Consider the following 20,204-nt stretch of genomic DNA (forward strand, 5'->3'; position numbering starts at 1 on the left):
AAAGATCAATAAGTTAGTTAAAGAGAGATATACGGGACTACAACAGTGGCTATGCCTTTAGGAAATTAGCTAAACATAACCAACAGAAGTGGCAGCGTGTGGGCGGAACCAATTTGAAGCATGGCGTTTCTTTTGCATCGTTGGAAGCAGCTAGTATGGGAGAATCAGAAGAGGAGGCAGTTAATTTTCCTTCATTGCCGAGACCACAAGACCTGGAATATCTACGCAGCAATTTTCGGAACCAGCGGGACAACTATGGAAAAAAGAGAGGGTGTACAGACAACAACAGAGATGGACAATATCAGAGGTAAGAACCTCCAGAAACGGACTAAATATTAATGTTCAAAAAGTATTGTCGTCATTAGAAACTACTGAAATGAATTATTAAAGCAATTTTGTTGTAAATATATCTTGTTAAACTTAAAATGAATGTGAAATGGCCGTATTAAAATGCGGTTTGAAATTTATACCTACTGCTCTTCCTAGGAAGCATGTCATTTATATTGAAATTTTTCAGTTGATACGCAAACTACATTTATGTTATTTTTTTGAAAAAGATAAGTGTACAGAAGTTTTAGAGGAATATAGTGATTCAGATTCTGGTGGGTTTTTTTTTTTTTTTTTTTTAAGTGCGATTCTTCCTTAATCGGATTATAATGAAGTAAATGCTTACTGCTTATTAGATACTGTGAAAGTACCAGTTAAAAGTACTTTTATTCCACCTTTTAGGCATGAAGGAATTTCCCATTTTTCTTCTAGGATACATCATTCAGTGGATTGACATTTTTATGAAATTTTAGGGTAATAAAAATGCTGTATGTTATAATCTAAACAAAAGAGTGGCAAACTCTACAAAACATGAGTAAGAGAAAAGACTTTGCTATAAAGCCTTCCGATAAGGGTAGTAAAGTAGTGGTATTACATTTTACTCAGTATTTAAAAATGTGTATGGACCATTTAAATATGAGAGCTGTATATAAAATATCTAGTACTGTTGAATATGAACAAGCTATAAAAATTTTTAAAGATATTTTATTAAAAGGTTTCAGACTTGGATATTTGTCCAAAAAAAAAAAAAAAAAGACTTGGATGTGAAATTTAATACAGACAATTGTACTTTGGCTAAGTATTATTGTTTACCCAAAGTACACAAAGACCTAGTGAATCCGCCGGGTCTTCCTATAGTAGCAGCATTTTTTACATAATGTTGGAGTAGTGTTGCATTGTTATTTAACCAAGTTTGCAATAACTTTAACTATAATAACTACAAAAAAGACTCTTGACTTCTTAGATAAGATTAAATATGTGTTTTGGGAGGAAGATTATTACTGGATCACATTAGATGTTGAGCATCCGCGGTGATGCAGCGGTAGCGTTATTGCCTCACAGCAAGAGGTTCTCCCGTTCGATTCTCGGCTGGAGTGCCTTGTGTGTGGAGTCTGTATGTCCCCCCCCCCCCCGTGGTTGGGTGGGCGTTCGAAAAATGTGCGTAAATGGGCGTACCTTTGTTGAAGGTTGAACGTCAAGCTGGCACCTCAGCGTTTGTGAAAATCTACTGCCAATCATTAGCGGACCGGAGTTCCGCTGTGGCAACCCCTAACCGGGAAAAGCCGAAAGACAACAACATTAGATGTTAAGAGCCTGTACACAAATATTAGACAGTCAGTAGGTACTGAGGCCCTTAAATTCTTTTTGGGTGACGGTCCAGTTTCAAATTACATTATCGAATTAATTTTAATTTAGTTAATAAATTTTGAATTTAAACCAGTTAGTTTATCAACAAATACAAGGTACAGCTATGGGAGCTCCATTTGCCCCAATGTATGCTAACCTGGTTATGGGATTTTGAAATTATTTTTTTATATAGATTAGAGTTCTTTTTAGAAAGTATGTAATTCATTATTTCAGATTTGACTATTTGATTTTATGTAAAGGAGGTAAATCATTAATACAAGATTTTGTTAATATATTAAATTCTAATCAGTTAGGTTTAAGATTTGAAGGTTTACAAAGTGGTAACTGTTATTTTTCTGGACCTGATCCTAGAAGGTCAATAATAAAAATGGAAAAATTATTACAAACATACATAGAAAAATTTGGTGATGACTGATATTTTTTGGATGGACGTAGTTGCCATCCAGTTCATATTTTAAACTCCCTACCTTATGGAGCGTTACTAAGAGTCAGAAGACTATGTACTGAATCTGATACTTTAGAAAAAGAAATTTTCAACTCCTGCCAAATATTTAAAAATAGGGGATATGCTTCGGAAGTTATTAAAAAGGCTCTAGAGAAGTTATGTTTTCCAGAGAAAGATAAAGGAAATAGTAGGGAACATAATAATATATCACAGATGATGAGGAATGAAGGAGGTAGGAACATTTAGTTTGTTACCTCCTAGAATATACTATCTGATGAAATTATAGCCAGTATAAAGTATTATTGGCCTTTCCTGGTGGAGGGAAGACAATCTTAAAAATGTATGGCATGTCCCCTTAATTTCTTTAAGAGGGGCCTTAATTTGAAAGACATGTTAGTACACGCAACTTTTTCCTTACCGGATGTAAATATAGGAGGTGAGGTTGGTAGGTTGGGTACTTGGGACATGTAGAAATTGTTCAGTTTGTTCATATGTTACTAGGTTTTTTGATAAAATTAATGGTTTGAAATTTAGACCGGTAGCAGAGTTTACTTTTAATACTATAGGCATAATTTACGCACTCAAGTGTCCCTGCAAATTTTTCAATATAGGTGAGAGTAAAAGGTCATTCAACGTTAGACTGCAGGAACACATTCGTGATATTAAAAATAATAAGATAGAAAGTCCCATTGCTTCTCATTTTAATTCTGTACATGGGGGAGCTTATTCAGAATTGAGAGGTTGTATTCTTGAACAAATTAAAGCAACAAATGTAACTTGTTTGAAAAATAAGCTATTGTTCAAAGAAGCTGTTTTTAGTACAACACACCTGGTGGACTTAACCACGAATGCAATTGGAAATATTTACTTTAGAGAATTAAATTGTATTATATCGTTTGATTGTTTAATTGCTTTGTTTTTCTTAATTGATGCCTCTTTATAAGAGGTGTCCTTTTTTACTACTGTTATCTCCTGGAAGGCTTAATGCGCCAAGGCGCTAGAGAGGTTTTGCGCTTTTATTAAAAGGATATATTGCTGGCTTTTGTCATTTGGAAAACCCTGGAGGGACTACTAGGGGATACATGTGACTGCACAAGGGAAACAGAAAAATACAAGGGCAGGAAGATAAGGGAATGAGTTTAAGTATTTAGTAGAGAAGCTACTAATGGAAAAAAGGATAACAAATCTTCAAGAGGTATTCCTTTTAGAACAAGATGGGACAAAAGTCCTAGAATGAAACTGGGGAAAGAAAATAGAGGGATACACAAAAAGGGAGAAACAAACCTAATGAAGAGATGAGATACAAAAAGGCAAGCAATATACAAAACAATGGGCACAGAAGCTGGACCAGAAGGATCTCTTCCCCCCCCCATCATTCTATAAGTAGGGAGGGGAGGAAATATGAAGGTCTTAAGGGGAAGAATACAAGACATTTCAGGACTCTGGCAAAACATCTTCTGTAGGAGGAGGGCCAGGATAATCATGACACCTAAAAGGGGGAGGAAAGGAAGTGGAAAGTACACATTTATCTTTTGTAGGCAAGATTTTTATGGGTAGTTTCAGAAAAAGTGGATAAATCATTACCAAAACTACTTGGGGGGGGGGGGGGCAAAATGTCTTTGTGAAGGGAAAAATGGTGGGACCTTCTGGAATTTATGCACTGGGAAAAACAGGAAGAGAAAAGTGGGATATTCTACTGACCTGCAAAAAACCTTTGCTATGGTGAGACAGGGACTCCTATGAAGACACTGCAGCAAAGAGAGGCAGGGTAAAGTACATATGCTGAATAAAGATCATAGATCAAGACCCAAAAATTGAAATACAAGAGTATTTCAGGAGACTAAGACAGAGAGGGGACCAGACAGGGGTGCTCGTTTTCCCAATGCCCATTCACAACAGAGGAGTTAATACACACAGAATCAGAGTTCCAACTGGTGGAACTACTTGGTGCGAGACCTAGAAAAAAAAAATACACAGAAAGGTCAACACAAGAAAGGAAAATGGAAAAAGGATGGCAAATGGAGAAAGGATGGTACTCAGGAGGAAAGAGACGTTAAGGAGGGCAAAAGGACCAAACAGATGTATTAAGAGCTAAGGAAAAAAAGGGGCAAAATCAAAGAACAAAGGATGGATGTTGCAGGATACTGGTAGACAATTCAGAAGGCACAGACAGTGGGAGATCAAAGTCTGAGAATTACTGTGTAGACAGCATCTAACCCCCAGCAGAGGAGGAAGATAAGGAGTCAGAAGATTCAGAAATATTGCAGATGTTCTGGTACTACATGAGAGTGGAAGTCTGAGATGAGGCATTTCAAAAGGAAGCAGAGAACAGTTGGGAATTCTATACAAGGAGCAATAAGAAGGAAAACATCCGGGCAGAAAAATGAATATTAGACTGATGATGGCACAATCATTCAAATCTGGAATGATACAAAACGGAACAGGTGCGTAAAATTACCCAAGAGGTTTCTGAACAGAGAGATGTGGTGTGCCCATACAAGGACTGAATAACCTTAGCCCTTTAAAACTTGACCACCACCTGGATGAAAACTATACAGTAACCACATGGTCAATCCTGGTGAAACAAACCCCTGCTCCAAACATTCAGCACGAGGATTTATGAGAAAAACTGCCTCGTTGGCCTGGGCCAGACGTCAGGAAAGCAGATCACAAAAGTACAGTTTTGTACCTACCATAAATGTAGATGTTAGAGTGTTCACCCTGCTGCAGTCATCACACTTGGGTTATCCTGCCATAAGGCAGTCCCGCAGTCGGCCCAAATTCCAAAGTCTTGGTCAGGCGTCGGTTGCTGTCGCTTCTTCCCTGACGTCAGTGCGCCAGGGGTATATAAGAGGCATCAGACGCCATGTTCTTCAGTTTTTCTTGCCCCAGATGTCAGGTGCCCCCAATAGGTAGGCAATATATTATACACACATATATATATATATATATATATATATATATATATATATATATATATATATATATATACACATATATACACATACACACACACACACACACACACACACACACACACACAAATAAAACAATACCTTCAGTCACAAGCAAATACACCACAGAGGTTGTATAGGATGGAGTGGCATAGATAAGTTCAGCTAGTTCAGAGGGGATGGAGGGAGGGTAACCTGGACTGCAGCAGGGTGAACAATCTAACATCTACATTTATGGTAGGTACAAAACTGTACTATGTTCATCGCGTTACCCTGCTGTAGTCATCACACTTGGGTTGAATCCCAAAGCTAAGGATGGGTGGTGGAGTTAAACAGGGTATGAAGAAGCTAGTAGGCCCTGCAAAACTGCAGTGGCAAAGCCAGCTCTAGTCTTAAGAGTATAGAGGTAAGTGATAGTGTCTGGTGAAGGTGTGCACTGAACTCCAGGTCTGTCTTGAGATAGCTTTTCCTAGTGATGTCGTAGCATAGGATACAAAGAGCTGATCAGATTTTCTGAAAGCCTTAGTTTTATCCAAGTAGTAACGTAGCTGCCTGTGAATGTCCAAGGAGTACAGGAGTCTTTCTCCTTTGTTCTGGGGGTTTGGGAAGAAGGTGGGTAAATGAATGGTTTGGTTTAGGGTCACACTGGATACCACCTTTAGCATAAAGGAAGGGTTAGTTTGTAGAGAGACTCTGTCTTGATGAAAAATAAGGAAAGGCTCCACTGCCATTAGTGCCTGTAGCTCTGAGACTCTTCAGGCTAAAGTTATTGCTAGCAGTAGGACAGTTTTCCATGACAGAAACTTTAAGTCAGCTGAGAAAGCTGTGTAAGCTTTTCCAAAACAAAGTTGAGATCCCAAGTTGGTGTTGGTGCTCTCCTGGACGGTCTTATGTTCTTGGCCCCTCTGAGGTACTGTTTTAGGAGTGGATCTGAAAATAAAGGAGGATCCATGCTGTAATGAGCTGAAATCGCCGAGGCGTGGATCTTAATAGATGAAAAAGAAAGTCCTTTGTGCAGCATCTCAGTTAAATATTGTAGAATCTGAGGAATGTCTGGCTCAAGGGGATTTTGGCCTTTAGCCTGGTTCCAGGCGCAAAATCTTTTCCATTTGTCTGAATAGGCTTTCCTGGTGCTGGGCCTCCTGGCCTCCAGAATGACATCCATAACAGCTTTGGATAGAGTTGTTGGCTGGTTATTTAGGTGATTTGCCATGCAGCCAGATTTAAAGTCTTGAGCTGGCTGTGTAGAATCGGACTGTCTTGCTGGGTGAGCAGGTGGGGAATTTGTGGTAAAATCCATGGTGGGGCATGGGCCATGTTCCTTAGTATTGTGTACCAGTGCTGGCGTGGCCAGTCTGGAGCAATGAGTATCATTTGTGGCCTCTCTAATCTGACTTTCAGCAGCACCTTTGCTATTGGAGGCAATGGAGGGAAGGCATATACTGTCAATGTTTTCCAACTGAATGAGAGGGCGTCCACTTTCCAAGCTTGCGGGTGGAACGACCTTGTGCAAAATTTTTGAAGTTGGTAGTTGTGGGGGTTGGCAAACAGATCTATGTCTGGGTGTCCCCATTTTTGAGTTATCATTGCAAATACTTGTGGATCCAGTTTCCACTCGTGGGGATCCATGATGTTTCTGCTTAGGTAGTCTGCCAATGTGTTTTTCTTTCCTGGCAAGAATTGTGCTTGTAATTGAACTTGGTAAGTCAGTGCTGTGTTCCACAAGGTCATTGCTAGTCTGTATAGAGGGTAGGAGTGTGTACCCCCTTGCTTGTTTATGTACCACATTACTGTGGTATTGTCTGTCTTTATTATTAGTTGTCCTGGGTGTAAGAGGTCCTTGAAAGCTGTTAGTGCATTCTGTATAGCTAGCATTTCTTTTTGATTGATGTGCAAGTGCCTTTGATCTGCAGTCCATTTGCCTTGAATGCACTGTCCTGCCATGTGCGCTCCCCAGGCATAGTCCGATGCATCTGTTGTCATAGTTTGCCTGGCTGTGGGTAAGGTAAAAGGCTGACCCTTGTTGAGGTGACATGCCTGTGCCACCATAGAAACTCCTGTTGAAGGCAGGGAATGAGTGGTACCATTGTTTCTAAGCTGTGGCTGTGTTGAGTCCATACGCTTTTCAGGTACCAATGTAATTTCCTCATATGCAGTTTTGCAAATGGTATTAGTAGAATGCAAGATGCCATGAATCCCAAGGCCTGCAGAATTTTTCTTGCAGGGAGCTGGGTCTTTGTTGCCATTATTTTGAAGTATCGAGTCAGTTGTTGCTTGTCTGGCATGAGGTAAGCCATCTGGGCCGTTGTATTCAAGCTAGCACCCAGGAATATTATGTTTTGTGAGGGCACTAGTTTTGATTTATTTTCGTTTACTGTGTACCCTAGGCAACTTAAGAGGGGATTGACAAACGCCAGATGTTGTAAAAGAATGCCCTTGCATTCTGCTTGAATAAGACAGTTGTCCAGGTATGGGTATATTTGAATTCTTTGTCTGCAGTATGCAATTACTGGTGCCAGGCATTTTGTGAAGACCCTGGGCGCAGTAGATAAGCCAAAGGGCAGTGCAGAGAATTGGTAATGGGTTGAACCTGCAATAAAACGGAGGTATCTTCTGCAATTTTGTCTGACAGGGACATGCAGGTATGCCTCCTTGAGGTCCAACGTTACTAGCCAAGCCTTCTTGCCCAGCATGGGAAGAAGCTGCTGTAGTGTTAGCATCTTGAACTTGGGTACTTGCAAGAAGGTGTTTAGAATTGAAAGGTCCAGAATGGGTCTCCATGTTTTGTCCTTTCTGGGGACTAGAAAGAGCCTGGAGTAAAATCCTTGTCCTTGCTCCTGTATAGGTACCTGTTAAATTACAGCTCTCATGGACATGAGAGCCATTCGTTTTTGTGCCTCTGCCCATTGATTTTGTGGCAGGTTTGGCATTCCTTTTATCCTTGGCAAGGTGTGAAAATGGAATCTGTATCCTTGTGAGACAATGTCCAGGACCCATTTGTCTTTTGTGATGATATGCCAGTTGTCTGCAAAAAGTGCTAATTTTCCTCCCAAGGAAGCTGCCAAGAGAGTTTTGCTTGGCAGCTTGAGGGTTAAATCATTGCGTTTGTCTTCTAGTAGTTTGGGGTCTGTCTTCTCCTTTCTGGGTTGCGGCACCCCATTGGCGAGGTTTGTAAGGGTCTTGTGACTGGCCTATGCCCCTTGGGCATCTGGCCTCTGCCCCTCGGGCATCTGTCAGAAGCTGGAAAGGACCAGTTTTTTGTTGGCCAATTCCTGCTGAAACGTGGTGGTTGTACCTGTAAAAAATCCTTGACCTGTCTGCACAGATTTTGCTTTATCCTCCATTTTCTTCAGAACTTCCTCTTTGACACCAAATAAAACATCCTGCTGTAAAGGTGCATCCAATAATTTTGCTTTAACATGGTCAAGCAGGGCTTGTTCTTTTAACCATGCATGCCTACGTATGACAGACCCAGTGACAACTGCTCTACAGGAAGCTTCCAGTGAATCAAAGCCACATTGTAAAGTATTTGCCCACCTGTTCAGCTACATGCAACAAATCCTGCATTTCCTTGAATTCAGGCTGTTGAGAATGCGTGCTCATCTTTTGCTTTAATTGAGACATTAGGAATTGCTGATATTTCAGCATGTGGAACTGACAATTTAATGCTCTCATGGCTAGGGCAGCTGAGGTGTATACCTTCTTTCCCCACCTATCTAGTGCTCTGGAGTCCCTTTCAGAGGGTACAGGGTTTTTAGTCATAGAAGCCTTAGCCCCTTTAGGACCCTGGGAGATTGTTTCTAGATCAGCAACAGGGCTTTTGTAAAGGAATTTGAGAGTCAGGTACTGTACAGTATCTGGTTTGGCTGGAGCAGGAGGTAGAGAATCTGGTTTGGCTGGAGCAGGAGGTAGAGAATCTGAATTTAGACTGGATTCTAAATAAACATCATCCACAATGTCCAAAACTGGAGGAATGGCAAGTGGTCGGTTCTGGGGAAGTAAAAGGAACTCTCGGAGCCTTTTCTTTGAGTCAGAGTAGTCCTGGCCTTCCCAGTGGAAATGTTCCCTCATGGTATGCAAAGTTTCCCCAAAGGAGTCTTCAGCATCAGAATCTTCATAAGGAGGGAAAGAGTAGTCCTGTTCCTCAGAGGAATCTGAGGAAATGGAAACCTGGTCAGAGGAGGCAGAATCCTCCTCTTGTCTAGGCCTTTTGTCTAGAGGGGGTTGGGATCCCCTGATTAGAGTAATCAAGTCTTCAGCCATCTTAAGCATCTGTTTCTTAGGCATAGGGCCTTGAACTAGAGACTGATTCACCGACTTTTTAGGTTTTAAATTTAGCAAAAGATTTAATGGCGAGAGTAGTCTGTCTGAAAACACCCTCAGAAGCCGAAGGTGTTTGTGCAGCACCGGGTTCTCCTTGTGTTGAGACGTTGGTAGGGTCCAAGAGCAGGCTGCATCGGCCTAGTAAGCTCCGATTGAGAGTCCAAAGCTATCTGGGGCTCCAATTCTGCAGTCGTCAGGGTCTGCGTAGGTGCCTCACTAAAAACTGGGGAATTGGAGACAGGCCCAGCAGAGGCCTCGGAGTCGGGCTTGGGTCTAGGCTGCCTGTCCTTATCCTTGCATTTTTTATGCATGCCAGTCTTCGGAAGCTCTGACGGCATGGTATAATTAGTTTACCGTAGTGTCGAGTGCAATCAAACAACGCTTAATAGTTCATTTATTGAACCTAGCACAAAACCAACAACTAGTGACGTCGTGGTATAGGCCTAGGCAAGGAATGCAATAAGAGTGGAAGTCCTATTTGCTTCCCACAAGAAATGCAATTGTTAACTTTTTCCGACATCGGACTGAGGCAAGAAAAGGTTCCCCAATGGGGTACTTAGCTTTATGAAGACTTCGGACTGAAATTAGATTCGAAAATCTCAGGTAACGGCCGACCGGCACTTGCGAACTGCTTCTGCTTCGGCAACCACGCGGCAAGAAAGACTGAAGAAAATGGCGTTGGATGCCTCTTGTATACCCCTGGCGCACTGACTTCAGGGAAGAAGCGACAGCAACCGACGCCGGACCAAGACTTTGGAATTCGGGCCAACTGTGGGACCGCCTGATGGCAGGAAAACCCAAGTGTGATGACTGCAGCAGGGTAACACTATGAACATCTGGAAAACCACATGTCAGAACAGCATTTTGGCAGTAGCTGGACAGACTGACTTATAGTGAAGCATCATAGAATGGCTGCACCTATAACAGCTAGACATCATAGGAACATGCATGGCAACCAAAATAATGTGACAGGTTCCTACTTTTATACTCTCACAGCTTCCCAAGAGGGACTAGGGCCTTATACTGCCCTGCTTCCCGCAATAAGAGACTAGAAACATGCTTTGAATGAAGTCACCAATAGTCCTAGTAAAACAATGCCATGTAAAACAATGCCATGTAAGGCCTGAAGGGTTAACTGCTCATCTCCAAAACACCGATGTGCAAGTAAAACACCTGTGGAGAATGCACCCCATGTACCATCTGAAGGAGACCACCACCACCGCAGGGCAGAGGTATTTGTAGCGACTGTGACAGAAGGTGCAAAAATGGTCAAAAGACCACCTGGAAGGAGACCGTTCAAATAAAGCAACAAACTTTTGACATGTACTGGTGATCCTGACCTGTGATTTACAAAGATAAGGTTGCTGTGACCATTGAACCTTGAACTGTTCGCTGCACAATCCTCACATACAGGACGCTTTAAGAAACTACACAATTCTAGCCACCTCAAACCCCAGTACTCAAAGAGTAATACACCTATTGATACTTCACCATGCCATGTTAGAATGAAGAGACACTGCAGGATAGTTTGCATTATGCTTACAGGTGGAGAGAACCAACTAATTCCATTACTGATCACAGTCTCAATGAGCAAACTGACCCACGTGGGGCATGGACTTTGCTCTACTAATAGCAATTCACAGCCAAAGCAGCAAATCTTTGTGCTGAATGAGAATGCCCCTCATAGGCAGCACCATCAGCAAGTTTTTTTCAGGCAATCTAAAACTCAGATGCATAATGGGGGCACCTACGACTAAATGGCATTTGGACAGCTGGAATTACTGATGTACAGCCAAATGTCTGAGAACTTAGTGTTTGGTTCCCTCTTCTGAACTGAAAAAATCAACTGCTAAAGCATCCCAGAGAACTCAAGTGTGTACATTAGGTTATAAGGCAATATCAAACCTTCTTTGGATGAGCATAGGAGGATGAACTGCAGTGTTACCATTTAGAAAGATTCCTTTGGGACAAAGGTTCAGGCTTATAAAATCTAGTACAGGCTAAAGATCCTGTATCTTCTTTGGTATCACAAGGTAAAAAAAAAAATAGACATTAAGAACTACAAAGATTTTGCTACAAATATCTAGTCTGTTAAAACCTCTTGGATGGCTTTTTTTTCTCTAGGAAATGCTGTACTTCTCTCCTCTGTGCTTTGAGTATGGCATGAGGTCAGAACATGAACAGTAAGAAATAAAGTCATACTTTACCATAAGGATAGAAGTCTATCAATGTGACAAGACTAAAACTGGAAGGACTTTCCAGGCTACCTAGCCACTCTTTACCCACAACTCTGTGCACACATCAGTACCCTTGTACATGCAAAGAGAAACCAAGAAAACTATAAAATACAAAGATTTTTTTTCTGTAGCCCTGTAGACCATTTACATTGGCTGCATAACATTTTACATCTAGGATTTTTAGGTCTACTTTCATTACCCAGAGGACAGAGTCCCAATGGATAGTCATGGAGAAATACCCTAGACCAAAGTGCCACTAAAAGAAAACTTGGATCTAGTGATTACATTTAGCTTACTGTGCCTCTCAAAAAGTGTTCAATGATGCCCATGCAGCAGCTGCACAACTGTCACCCATGATGCATTTTTAAAGGGCCAAAGGTTCTGGCAGAGAGGTATTAACTTTTGAAAGCATAGACAGCAAAGTGGAATGCAGTTTGGCAGCCATTTAGATAATGTTTTTTAGGAAACAAAAAAAGTTGGAAATCATTCTGTACAGGCCTTTTCCATCAGTACATTACAATAAAATCTATTCAGTTTGTAAATATCTATGCAATTTAAAAAGGGTTATGTACTTACCATAACTTGGCATCTGTGTTATCCTATGTCACTATTCATCACTCTTGGGTCTTGGATCAGACATAGGATCCGATCCAGCACTTTATAGACAGCTTCAAGTTTAGAGCTCCTCCCAATCCCAGGATCCCTTGCTGTCCTCTAACCCCACAGACAGAGTTTGCCCTGCACTAGAAAGCAGCTACGGAAAAACTTGACCACCAAATAGGGCACCTCCACAATCTCTAAATCCTACAGGACGGGGGACGGAGGGATAATTATGAGCAGTGACACAGGATAACACAGATGCCAAGTTAATTTATTTATTTTACATTTGTTTACCAGGGAGGTCCAACTGGACAGAGCTGTCTGTTTTCAGCGGAGGCCCAGGGAGAAAAGCTCCAGAACAATTGCTAACATACTATACATAAAAGACATTTACATGAGCACTGTGGTTTACACATTCACTTACAAAAATATAACACAACATATGATTGCATAAGATATTTACAAAAATATAACATATGATTGCATAAGATATTTACATAAGCATAGTGGTTTAGACATGCAATTAAAGTACAGAAGGTAGTAACACATGATGTTTGTTCAAACATGTTTAGTAGAGATAATCTTGAAGATGTACTGAAGATAAGACACGAAAGGAAAAACTAAAAAAAGGAGGAGAATATAGAAGTTCATATGAGGTGCATTGACATTTTAAGGGAAAGCTTTTTTTTCACCTTAGTCTAGGGAAGAGTTAGTGGGTACAGATGGGACAATGAGGAGTTGGCAGCAATGAGATGGTAAGTAACGTGTGATAACATATAGTGCATCTGTGGGAGATTTAAAGAGGAGGTTGGATAGTGGGTAGGGGAAAGGAGTTAGAATAGGTCAGCCAGGTGCTAGGCAGTTGCATGTCCAGGAGCTATTTAGGTGAGAAATAAGCTGTTTTTTGAAGATGTTAGGTTGCAACCCTGATTTGTAGTGGTAGGGAGTTCCAAGTCTTGGAAATGTTGCTAGAATACAGGTAATCACAACAGCTGCAACGGCTTTTGGAGATTGTGATAGTGCCTTGTTAGTGGATCTAAGTTCTCAGTTATTGGTGTAGCGGGTGATCAGGTCTTGTAAGGTTGGAGTTTTGTCAGGTTGGTACAGTTGGTTTAGAGCCAAGGTGTTAAGGACTTTCAGCCAGGAAAGTGTTTTAGGGCCCGACAGTGATGGGTGCGGTAGGAGAATTTTGTGGCAAATTTTGTTCCAGCATACTGATAGCTTGTTTAAATCATTCTTGTTTAGATCAATTAGGACAGGAGAAGTATACAGTAAGGTGGAGAGAAGATGGGTATGAGCTAGGGTAAGTTTACTGTTGCTGGTTATGAAATTTTTACAACTCTAAAAAAAAAAAAATAAAAAAAAAAAAAGTACCTAGTTTTTTGTTGATTTTGGTTATTGTATGAGCTGTGTGTTATATTACTGTCAATAATGACCCTAGTAATTTAGTTTGTGTGATGGGGGAGAAAGAGGTAGTATCAGATGTAGAAATACAGAACAGGGGAGTAGGTGCTGCTGCATTGGAAGGATGAAAGAGCATAAGTTGGGTCTTTTTAGGATTTCGTATTAGCCGAGAGTTTGTTAGCCAGGTTTTGATGGCTGTAAAGGCTTCTTGGGTCTTGATTTGATGTGTTGGAGGGTGGGGGCAGAGCAGGTTAAGATGGAGTCAGTGTATTGAACCAGGTTTGCTAGAGGGGACGGCTTTGTGAAGATTATTTGTAAATATAGTGAAAAGTAGGGGTCCTAGGATTGATCCTTGGGGTACTCCTAGTTTATGGGAAGTAAGGGGGGGGGTTCCACTGAACAGCTTGTTGGCATTGGGGTAGAGAGTCTTGAAACCACAACAGAGTGGGGGGGTAGTTAGTTTTACTTCTGAGTGTGATGTTATTAGTTTTGTACAGGATACTGTATCAAACGCCTTTGATAAGTCAAGGAAAACTGCAGACACTAGTTGGGAGTTGCATTGCATATTTACTAGGTTACTAAAACGGATGAGTGCAGTTGTAGTGCTATGGTTGGAGCAGAATCAATGTTGAGTTTCGACAAGAAGACTGTTGGCGAGGAGATGCATTAGGACCTAGGTATGGATACATTTTTCCAGTATTTTAGCCAATGGGGAAAGTATAATTATAGGGCGGTTTTGTTAGGTCAGTGGAGTTGCCCCCTTTGTATAATTAGTACAATGTAGGAGATTTTTCAGAGAAATGGCACCTTTTGCTCTGAGATTGATCTATTAATGATTAGAGAGACTGGGTAGGTAATGGCTTTGGCAGCTATCTGTAGGAATTTGACAGGCAGTTTGCCTACCGCTAAGGTGGTGGATTTAAGTTTGGTTAGGTGTGTGTAGATGGTGTAAGCCGGTACAGGTTGAAAGGTGAAGGAGTTAGTGTTACTTGATGGGTTATATAGTATAGTGGGGGTTGAGGAGTGTGGGTCTGTTGACAGCTTTAATATAGAGTTGGTAAAGAAATTAAACTGGGTGGCTGTGTTTACAGAGTTGGTGTCCATGTTTGGATGAGGAGATGGTGATTTACCTGGTTGGAGAATACTGTTTACAGTGGCCCACATATTTTGTGGATTGGTATTATACTTGGTTTGAATTTCACTATGGTATTTTTATTTGCTTGGTCTAATTTTTTTTTTTTTTTAACAGCGTTTCTCAGTTGTAAGAATGTTTGCCTATTAGGAGTAGTTTTGTTTTTGGGCCACGTGTCCCATGCTTTGTCCTTTTGTTTCATAAGTTACCTGGTGCTCTTGGTAAGCCAAGGGGCATAGATGGTTTTAGTGTGGATCTGTCTTGGTGGAGCAAGTTGGTCAAGAAGGTCTGAGAAAATAGTGCTGAAATACTCAACTGCTTCATCTAAATGAAGTGTTAAAAGAGCAGACCAGTTAAAAAAAAAAAAAAAAAAAGTGTTTGAAGGCTGTATTAAGATAATCAGCCCTGAAGTTTTTAGTGTATCTTATGCGTTTGAGAGAGCTAGTTCTAGTGAGTTTAGTCTGATCGCGGATGAGGAAGGTTGGGAGATTGTGTCAGGTAGCGAACCGAAATTATGAGTGAAAGTTGGGAGAATGGAGAGAATCCAGCCTGGTACTGATTCTTTTTTTTTTTTTTTTTTTTTTTGAGGTTCTGTCTACCCTAGTAGGGGTTTGTACAAGCTGTGAGAATACATAAAGGTTAATGATTTAAGTGAGGTCCAATCAATACTGAAGTCACCTAGTACAATGGCTTCATGGGAGAGGGTTTCTGATGTCCACCAGAGAAGAGATTCTACGATTTTGATGTAGTCACCTGGAGGGATATAGGATCCCAAGATCTTTAGTTGTTTTTGTGTATTTAGTCTTATCTTAGCAAGTAGGATCTCTGCATTATTAAATGCAGGGATTTCTATTTTAAATAGTTCAACATTGATGTTCTGATATAGGAGAGCGACTCCACCTCCTCTTTAAGATGTACAGTCTTTTTGTAGTATGCTATAACCAGGGGGAAGTACTTCTTAGTTTTTAATGCGTGGTTTAAGCCAGGTTTCTGTGAGGGAAGATTTCAGGTAGGTATAATGCTATGGTTGCATGGAGCTCAATGGTTTTGTTAAGGATTCTTCTTAGGTTATGATTTATTAGAATATTAGATTTTTTCTCTCAAGTAGGCTAGTATTGGTTCTAGGCGGATTCTGGTGATTTGTGGGACTTGTTATTAGACCGTTGGGGTTGATATTGCCACTGCATAGCAGGTGAGAGGCAATGTTTATAATGGTTTGTAGTTATGATAAGTACATAACTACCCGATGTTATCCATGTCAATATTCCTCACTCTTAGGTCAGCATCCCCAGCTACCATAAATCCTGGGCGGCCTCAGAAGGACACTGTGGAGTTGACAATGTCAAGTTTGTAGTGGCTAACAAAAAAGTGTGCGGAGAAATCAAAGTGGCTGCAGCACAAATGTCATCTGTGGAGTGATGGCCAAGACAGACAGCTTACGTAGCCATTGATGGAGTAGAATGAGCTCTAACTGGCCATGGTAAAGATAAATCCTTGGACGAATAAACATATGAAATGCACAATGAAATCCGATGAGAGTCACTTTGGTCACCGCCTGACCTTTGCTGTTGAGAGAAAAGGCTACAAAACAACTGGTCAGACTTGCAGAAGTAATGCAGCTGTCTATGCACATCCAGTGTATACAAAAAACATTCCCTTTATTAGCAAAGTTTGGGAAGAAGACTGGTAATTGCATTTACTGGTTCAGATTCGCTTCTGTAGCGACCTTAGGCATGAATGATGGATTAGTCCTAAGGGCCACCCTACCTTAACAGAAAGAGCCTGCAACTCCAAAACTTTTTTGGCTGAAGTTATAGCTACTAAAAAGCCATCTTCCATGACAAGAATTTGATATCACATGTGGCAGTAGGCTCAAAGGGACCCTGTGTGAGACACTGTAGCAAAAAGGAAAGATCCCAAGGGGGAGAAGGCTCCTGGACAGGACGGTCCAAGTAAAAAAAAAAAAAAAAAAGGCTTTGTCCAAGGAAAAAAAAAAACTTTTAAAAGGGCTTTGCAGAAGTGGGAGGAGAAGGCCGGTTCTTCACACATATGGAAGTTGGAAACAGCTGCCAAGTGCACTTTGATAGTCAAAAAGCTAGCTCCTTCCTGAAAAAGGGAAGACAAGAAAAGTAAAACATCTGAAACGGAAACCGAGAAGGGATCTAGACTGCGCTGCTTAGCCCAAATAGTTTCTTCCACTAGAAAGACTTACGCTAGTAAGTGGACTTGAGAGGCCAGAATAATATTCTTAACAGAAGGAAGCTGGGCTGGTTTAGAATTACTGAAGTGGACAAACCATGCCGTCAGATGAATCTGTAGGTTGGAAAGTGGAAGCCAAGAGGAGTATCTGGAATGGGATCTAGTACGCAAGGGGTACTTCAGGTGAGACCGAAGAATGGGAAATCTCACCTGCAGAAGCCAAAAGGGGGAGATGAGGATCAAGGTAGCCTTGAGGCAAAGGGCTTTTTGTAGTACTCTGAGAATGAGAGGCAAGGGAGGATAGGTGTAAAGGAGACCCAGGGGACAATCGTGGGCCAGAGCATCTCTGGGGGATTTTCTGGTTGGGGAAAATTAGAGTGAAATACCAGCTGCATTTGTAGTTGAGGGGGATACAAAGAGATAGCAGCTCAGCTGACCCTAGCAAATGAAGATCTCCTTCACCACAAAAGGATTCAAGGACCATTTGTGAGGGCCCAGAATGGCCCTGCTCAGTCTGCCAACACGCTAGACTCACTGTGAAGGTGTGTTGCAATGAGAAAGCACTCCAAGGATATCACCCATTCCCACACTCACATGGTCTTGTGACAAAACAGATTTGAACGCGTGTCCCCTTATTTGTTGAAGTACCACACAAATCGCCATGCTGTCTGTGTGAACTGCAATGGTACCCAAGGAAGGCAGTCCTGGAAGGCTTGCAATGCGAGTAGGAATGCCCTCATCTCCAAGACACTGATATGCAGTTTGGTATCTGCTTTGACCGCCTGTCCCCGAAAATGCACCCCCACCCTAACAAGTAAGCGTCTGTGGTCACAGTGGCACTGGTGGGGAGGAAAGGAGAATGGTTTGCCTGCCAGAAGATTGGGGGACCAAATCCACCAAAGAAGATGACGCCTGCACACTGGTGTGAGGCACTATGGAGCTGACATTGGGTGAAACAGGAGAGACCACTAAACAGCTAGAGTTCACTGCAAAACCCTCATGTACAACCTGGCCAACGGCACTAGGTAAATTGCTGCCATGGACCCTAAGGCTCTGAGAACTAGGTGAGCCTGGGGGTGAGACAGGTCGGGAAGACATTGGACATGAGATCAGATGAAGTGAACCTATTGGGGCGGGGCGGGAGCACTGCAATCTGACAGTTTCCAAATGAATCCCGATGAACTCTAAGCTTCGAGACGGGCCGAGATTGGACAAGAAGATTCACTGTTATGCCTAGTTGGTCAAAAAGCTGCATCAGATACAGTAAGGCAGTGGCCAGATGATGCTTCGTGGGAGTTGTGAGAAGCCAATTGTCAAGATAGGGAAACACCTGGAATTCCTGCAGTCTCAGCTGAGTTGCGACTGCTGCCATGTGCTTGATGAACACCGGGGAGCTGCGGTGAGACCAAAGGGAAGAGTTCTGAACTGATAATGATTTTGCGGTGAGACCAAAGGGAAGAGTTCTGAACTGATAATGATTTCCCCTACTCTAAAGCGGAGATGTCCCTTGGAGAGCCTATTTTGGTGTGACAATACGCATCCTGGAGATCCATGGAGCACATCCAACAGTCCTTGTGCAACAAGGGCACGATGGACTGAACAGTGACTATCTGGAATTCTGACTTCTTGACCAAAAGCTAGAGAGTTTGCCAAGGTCGAGGATTGGACACCTTCCCAGTCTTCTTTTGCACCAAAAAAATCGAGAGCAAGTTCCAGAGTCTTCTTGTTCTGGGGGGACCTCTTGGATGGCCTTCTTCTGAAGAAGCCTGAGCACCTCTTTCTGAGCTGGCTCCCTCTGATGGGGTGGTGCATCGAGGGGGTACCTCATAACAGGAGGAGGCTGGGAAAAGGTAACAGAATAACCTCTGAAGATGATATTTATTTATTTAATTTTCAGTTTGCCAGGATAGTCCAATTGGGTCTTGAAGAACCCGCTTTCAATGGAGTTCTGGGGAGAAAAACTCCAGAAATACAAGAATATATGGATACAAAATACAATATAAAATATCAATGCAATAAGTCAACAAAAATATAAGATACAAATTACACAATTAAGAGGGGATTTATCAAACAAAGTGATGGGGTGTCACTGGATTGGCATTGTGAGATCCTAGTTAGTATGCTGAATTAACTTCAATACAGTTCTTATACAAATATAACTTGCAACAGCAGTAGGAATCATGATTAGATTGTAGGAGGCTATTATAGATATGCTGGCTAGTGAAGAGTAGTTATGGGTGAGGAAATTATGATGGATGGGAGCAGGAGCATTCCCATTGTAAAGTTAGGTGTGAATGAAGTAGGGTTTTAAAGACAGAGTTTAGATGTGGTAAGGATGAGAGGTGGAAGAGAATTCCAGTGGCGTGCAAGTGGGAAAGATGGGAGGTGGTTGCCTGGTGGACGGGATGGTTTATGCAGTTCTATTAGATTTTGGGAGTTGGATCTTAGACACCTATCATGAAGTCAGATGCTAAGGTCAGGTCAGAGGGATGAGGATCAGGGCAGGGGTTCTCTTTTTTACCTGGGTTAAGGAGAGAGAAGATTCCATTCCAGAATTTTTTGGGGTTAGTGTTATGGTCAGTTTGGAGTGCTGTAAAATGGGCTTTGCAATCTGAGATGATATGGTTTTTTACTTTATTGCGGAGAGCTTTGTATTCATTGAGGGTGGTGGTAGTTTTAGTTTTATGGTAGCATTTCCAAGCTTTATCTCGAAGTTTCATAATGAGTAAAGTATTCTTAGTTAACCATGGGACGGGATTGCTTTTTGTGCATTTAGTTTTCCAGGGGGCAAAGGAGTTTAGCAAGTCTAAGAAGACTGTGTTGAAGTAGGAAATAGCATTATCAAGGGATAATGTTTTTAGTGGGTTCCAGTTTATTCTTTTTAGTGCATTTGAGAAATCATCTGGGTTGAAGTTTTTTAGACAGCGGGTGGTGGTATAGGTATGGGTTTGTAGTAGAGAGCAGGGGAGATGGTGGATGAAAGTGGGAAGATTGTCACCTAGTAGGTTGGGAATGGTACCACTATCAGTGAAGCAGTGAGGATGTGAAACTAGAATCCATCTATGGTAGTCCCATGGAGAAAGTCTTTTGTGGGTCTAGTTATTGTGGTAATTAGTTGAGTGAAGTTATAAAGCTTTATATTTATGGAGTTAGTTGGAGATTGAATTGTGGACCAGTTAATGTCAATATCACCCAGAATAATAGTTTCATTAGCA

General features: G+C 41.6%; 1 protein-coding gene across 2 annotated transcripts in view; it reads right to left on the reverse strand.

Annotated features, from left to right (window-relative positions):
* Window positions 1-20,204, reverse strand: part of MTFR1L (mitochondrial fission regulator 1 like) — a 462,922-nt gene that overhangs the window by 333,682 nt on the left and 109,036 nt on the right. The window contains exon 1 of one of the 2 annotated variants that reach the window (XM_044060115.1): window positions 11,625-11,727. The exons of the other annotated variant lie outside the window; for it this stretch is intronic. The gene's annotated coding sequence lies outside the window, so the exon portion shown is untranslated. Of the gene's footprint in view, window positions 1-11,624; window positions 11,728-20,204 lie in introns of those variants that run through there. 2 annotated transcript variants of the gene reach the window in all.

Source organism: Protopterus annectens, chromosome 1.part2 (assembly GCF_019279795.1).
Source record: "Protopterus annectens isolate FY-2018-M chromosome 1.part2, PAN1.0, whole genome shotgun sequence".
NCBI classification, from domain to species: Eukaryota; Metazoa; Chordata; order Ceratodontiformes; family Protopteridae; genus Protopterus; species Protopterus annectens.